Source organism: Uloborus diversus, unplaced genomic scaffold (genome assembly GCF_026930045.1).
Source record: "Uloborus diversus isolate 005 unplaced genomic scaffold, Udiv.v.3.1 scaffold_17, whole genome shotgun sequence".
NCBI lineage: Eukaryota > Metazoa > Arthropoda > Arachnida > Araneae > Uloboridae > Uloborus > Uloborus diversus.
Window position 1 is genome coordinate 1,973,947 of NW_026558318.1, and position 6,207 is coordinate 1,980,153.

General features: G+C 33.2%; 1 protein-coding gene across 1 annotated transcript in view; it reads right to left on the reverse strand.

Moving 5' to 3' along the window:
• The window catches only part of LOC129233099 (myocyte-specific enhancer factor 2-like), a 150,891-nt gene extending 145,086 nt beyond the window's left edge, over positions 1–5,805 (reverse strand). Inside the window, exon 1 of the mRNA XM_054867159.1 lies at positions 5,773–5,805. The gene's annotated coding sequence lies outside the window, so the exon portion shown is untranslated. The remainder of the gene's footprint in view (positions 1–5,772) is intronic.
• Positions 5,806–6,207: the final 402 nt, after the last annotated feature.

The following is a 6,207-nucleotide window of genomic DNA, read 5'->3' on the forward strand; positions in this document are numbered from 1 at the left end:
TTATTTAACAATTGGTTTAGGGGCGGTAATTTACTGCTTAATTAGTTTAATTAGTTGTTTGCTTAATTAGTTTTAATTTAATTTTTATAAAAATTATTCGTTATTAAACAATATTTTTCTTGTTAAAATAACAAATGACATTGTTAGTAAATATTTTTACAAAATGAAACATTTTATTTATACTAATAGGATATGTATAGAACTTATATTCATTTTTAAGCTAAACATATATTTTTATAGTATTATTTTTTTTCCTAACCTCGATTTTTCCGGCCTGCCGGAAAGGACCAGGCAAGTGTATTGAAAATCTGGTGACCCACGAATTATGCGGCATGCCTTAATTCGGAGTAATACGGTAATATTAAAAAATGCGTTTTTTTTTTCTTCAAAATCAAAGATACTAAATTTTTATTTGGAATATAAAGTGACTCAATTTTAAGGCGTACGTCCGATTTACACTGCGTGAAATACTCCTGTAGAGGCGTTAAAAAGTATCTCTGCACGACACACCATTGTTTGTCTCGTCGTACCAGGGCCTGATTACCGCACAGGCCTACTAGGCCTGGGCCTGGGGCCCCCTCTTCCTAAGGCGCCCCAAATTACTTAAAGAATTATGCAAGCATTACAACTATACAAAAAATACACACATTTTTAAAATAATAGCCCTCAGGGGGCCTCCAAATTATTGTGGGCCTTGGGTCTCACTTTTAGTTAGTCGGGCCTTGCGTCGTACAATACATTAACGTGTAAAAATGTATCTGCTCAACAATGTTTCAATGTAGTGGGAATTGAAATAAAAAAGAAGAAAAAAGAGAGACTAAAATTGAGTATTCGTATTTCGTAAAGAAAGAAATACGAATAATTAATTTCATTTTCTGATACAATAAGACAAAGATTTGCTTTTACAAATACAAATGTGACGACCAGCATGGATATAATAGATTTCCGTTGCAAGTTTAATACATAAAAAGCTAAGCATTTGAAAATAAGTTTAATACTTCAGAAGAAATAAAAAAGCGAGAAATGAATTGTTATAAATGCGAAATACTCTTAGAATTTCTTTAAGAATTCTCTGCAATTCACTTACAAGTTATCCGATTCAGAATATATACTAGATAAAATAACCTTTAGAGTTCGAAAAAAGCTTATAATACAAGCTTGACATTTTAGGGAAAATGCTATCCTTTATAATAGATACATAAATATTTTTCTCTGAGTGCCGGAATAAAAAAAAGAGGCCAACAATGATTCGAATCTATCATTTCGTCGTCATAAAAAAGATTGTTAAAGTCTTTTCCGAAACGCAATTCACCAACACACACCCTCATTGAGTCTGATTTTGAGTGTATTATTTGAGAAGAGATTTTAAATGATGGAAAGTTTCGAAAGAAATGCAGAAAAGTCGAGTGTTCCTTGAGGATCGAGCGTCGTGTTGACTAGAGTGTTCTCCGATAGATGGCTCTGGGGTATGAATGATGATTTAAGAAAGTGATTGCTATGCCGCACGTGCTTCCGCCGGGAGGATTTGGTACCAATTTCAAATTCACAAACGACCACAACGTGGGAAAAGTTAACTATTTCAAACGCACAAATTAGAAACCGCAGTCAATGCTCGTTTCCTGAAGCATTACAAAATATCTTACGTCTACTGTTGTGGTGTTTTTGGAGAAAAAAACCCATTTTTCGCATTTTTAATTGGAGGATTGAAACTCCGAATTTTACCGAATGATAAAACAGGAGCATTGCATTGTCACCAATCATTATCAAAGTTTTCACTTTTGCAATGCTGTCTCCAAATTTTCCGAATCGTCAATCACAATGGTCTACAGGTAACAATAATCTCCCATCGGAGAGCCCCAAATATTCACAAAAATAAATAAATAAATAAATCCTTCGTCATTTTCATCAGTGCTAAAAGAGCGCGCGTTTCATCCTTTGCATGCGCGAGACAAACGTTTTCTCTCTCTTCTGTAAAGTAGCGATTATGTGACATACCTTGTTTTGGCCCTGAGGCACAGAAATGGTAAAGAAAACGAAATAAAGGAGGGGTTGGACATTTAACGTAGAAATAAAAAAAGGGGGAGTGATTAAGAAAAAGAAGAGCATAGAAACTGTAGTCAATTTGTTAGTCAACACTAGTGAAAAATTAGAAACCGTAGTCAATTTTTAAGTCAACACTAGTGAAAAATTGGAAACTGTAGTCAATTTTTATGTCAACACTAGTGAAAAATTAGAAACCGTTGTCAAATTTTAAGTCAACACTAGTGAAAAATTAAAAACCGTAGTCAATTTTTAAGTCAATACTAGTGAAAAATTAGAAACTGTAGTCAATTTTTATGTCAACACTAGTGAAAAATTAGAAACCGTAGTCAATTTTTAAGTCAATACTAGTGAAAAATTAGAAACCGTAGTCAATTTTTAAGTCAACACTAGTGAAAAATTAGAAACTGTTGTATGAAGTTTTGCACATTATGTTACGTCTACTGCGTGGTGCAATCGAAACAAAAAATGGAAGGAAGGCTTGTAGGTTTGATCCTAATATTAAATATTATGATAAAGAAAGTGAAATAACGTAGGGGAAAGGGAGGGACAACATTGGCCACTGAAACTCACAAGTAATGGGGTTCTAAATTCCCTTTTATTTGAAACTTCAATTCCATTTTCGCCAAATATTTATATCCAGTAAAAATAAAAAGACTTTAAATGATGGGGGAAAATTTGATATGGTTCATTATCATAACCCGACGATTTATGAGGTGGTTCTTTATCATAAGTGGTTCGTTTTCAAATATAAGAAAAATAAATAAAAATCAATTTCATATTAGATTAATAATGGCACGAAAGATGACAAAGGCATGCATGGAAGATGTTGTTGGTATAAAAAGTAGTTTGCTAAAAAGTTGCAAACTGCGTTGCTCACTTCAGCGAATCGTTTACTTAATCCTTTAAATGACTGGTGTAAACGTTCAAACCTACATTCAGTGATGACATTTAAAATCAGAATTAAAAGAAGAAAAAAACATTATTTATCATTATCATTTTAAAAAATAGGCTCAACTGTTGTGATCGCGTTTAAATATTCGACACGGTACTTTCTCTGTGCGTTACCGGTCGCCCTTATGAAAATACATACAGTAGACCCTCATCCATTCGGACTAAGATGGAATACGAGTTAATGAAAGTACGCGCGGATTAAAATATAAAAAAAGACCAATAAATTGAGGCAAGTTTAATAAACTACTGTACACGGTAACAATTATATTTTGAATTCAAGAGAACTAAATATAAAACTGAATAAGGAAAAATGACTAAAATACACGATACGGCTTGCAAAAAGAAAAACAATATTGCCTTTTACAGGCTGTACAGTGGTGATTGTGGTCCGGTATTTCACCGAATTTCCGGTATTTTCGGACGTATTTCCGGTATTTTCAGACATGAAAATACCGGAATTATGTTCTTTTTTCGTTATGCTTTTATCTCCCTACCTCCGCAATTTATTTTAAATTATATAATACTCATCAAATATACCTGCAAGAGCCTTAAGATGGACAACTATCCCTTAAGATGGACAAATGTCAAGATAATTTGTATAACACCAGCTCAAAAGTAACTTTGTAATCCATTAAAAATTTAATTAAATGTGCACGCAATATTTTGACTCAGAACTATTTAATACTATGGCAAAGGTGCACTTAAGTAATAGGGGCCAAAGATTCTCCCCCCCCCCCCTTCTCGCTTTGAAACTTTCAGGTATTTTTTGATGAACTCACAATCACCCTTGATTTACATCTAAATGGATGTCCGGATTAAGCAAAGTCCGGTTAAATAGGGTCCGGATAACACTTTCCAATATTTTATCAGCATCAACAAAGGAAATCAGAAGACGACTCCGCATCTGCCTCATTACTGCAAAACTAAAGAGTGCGCGGAGAAAACCAATTTACAGCGAGTTGTTTGTACTTAGTCCGATTTGGAAAAACTGTATACACTCCAAAACTAAACTTTTAAGTCACGGAATCAGTTTTAGCTATTTAATAACAACGTATAACGCGAGTTTGTTCATGTATAACAATAGAGGGCTATATTGTTCTTACTCATTTTATAACAATTAATAATGGTAATAATATTTAATAATATTAGCGACAGTCATGGACTTGTTTTTTAAATTATTATAAAAACAAAAAACGGAATAGATGCAGCGGTAATGCTGAAGGAATAACAATTCAATAACCCAGTTTATAATCAGTGTACATAGCACCAGAAAAGAAATTCGCAAATTTATTGCAATACAAGACATTATACACTAAATAATTATAAAATAGCAAATTGCAATCAAAAGAAACTGACGTCAGACAAAAATCATTATTTTCAAACGTTTTGCGGAGTAAAATTCCGAGAGAATTAAGAAATGCAATTTTTTTTTCTCCTAAGCGTTGACGGAAGCATTGACATAATTACGATATTCCGAGCAATATTACGTTCATTTCATTGCATAAACAAAGCCAGTATAATTCTCACGGAGCCTCAATCCCTATTTATTTTTGCATTTCGAGTTCTAAATTTTAACAAGAGTCTATATGGTTAAGTAGTAGTCTTGCTATGTGTTTATTAGGCAATATTTAACGCATTCAAATATTATTTATGTTTTTGATCAAAGATATGTTAAATGATCAAAGACGATCAAAACAAAATGAAAAATGAGCAATCAGGGAGTAAATAAGATGCAGTTTTTCCTCTATTGGCAGAAAGCATTGAATGAACGATTTTCACACCATAACGCAAATTTTACAATGGAATATTTCGTGCAAAACAATCGATCTACAGACACACAAATATTTTTAATTCCACAATATACTCATTAATGTTAATGCAAATATCAAAGGAAAAGTCAATGTATACAAGTTAAACATTTTTAACTGGACTCTATTTCTTTCCCTTAAAAGGAAAAATTGGGCACATTTTACAAGTTGGCCGTAACTTTAAAAAAACATTATTTTTCGAGAAATATAATTTTCTTTAATGATTTATAAAAGATGCTTTGGTTAAAGTCTTGGAAAAAGATTCACAAAAGACAAAGACTTACGTATTTACTTACGTATTACGGGTACATTTTACAAATTGGCCATCACTTTAAAAAAACATTATTTTTCAAGAAATATATATATTTTTTAATGTTTTATAAAAGATGCTTTGGTTAAAGTCTTGGGAAAAAAAGATTCACAAAAGACAAAGACTTACGTATTTACGTATTACGGGTACATTTTACAAATTGGCCATAACTTTAAAAAAACATTATTTTTCGAGAAATATATTTTTTTTAATGATTTATAAAAGATGCTTTAGTTAAAGTCTTGGGAAAAAAGATTCACAAAAGACAAAGACTTACATATTTACGTATTACGGGTACATTTTACAAATTGGCCATCACTTTAAAAAAACATTATTTTTCAAGAAATATAATTTTTTTTTATTCTTTATAAAAGATGCTTTGGTTAAAGTCTTGGAAAAAAGATTCACAAAAGACAAAGACTTACGTATTCATTCCTTAATCCCCGCAAAAGTAAACAATCTCCGAACTTTCACATGTTCATCGGTCGTGATTGAAATTGGAAAAATTGGATGAAACTAAATCTTCGTAAACTCTTAAATCTTGACTCAAAACAAATTTCGATCCAAAAAAAAAGAAAAAAGAAATCAGGCGCCGACCAACAGGAAAAGTTTTGGATTCGAATCTGACGAAAGTGACAAGTAACCAAAAATAGAACTTACCTCCAGTAGGAACTAGAGTCCTGCCAATCTGTGGCCATCCATCGGAGTAGACACAACGTGCGTGTGTAGGCAGCGCTTGCGCAGAAAGCCCATCCTGACGTCACGCGGCACCAGCGAATCAGAGCCGAGAGCTCCTTGGCTGGCTTTGGGTCAGGTTCCAAGCGAGGCGACAGGTGAATTTTTTTTCCTACTCGAGTTGGCGAGGTATCGCCGTTTTTTTATTTCGCCAAATTGGAGGAACGGTGCAAGGCGAAGGTCTGGGTCAGCACATGGAGCGGGACGAAAAATTATACGTGGGTTGCTCTACAAAAGATTCTTCTTTTTTTTTGTTCCTTTTTCGAATCCAAATGGGATGCGAAAGATGGAAACATGCTTTTTACGCGCATCCGTGCAATCAGTCGACAAAGTGGATTATGTGCCCACAAACATAGGGAC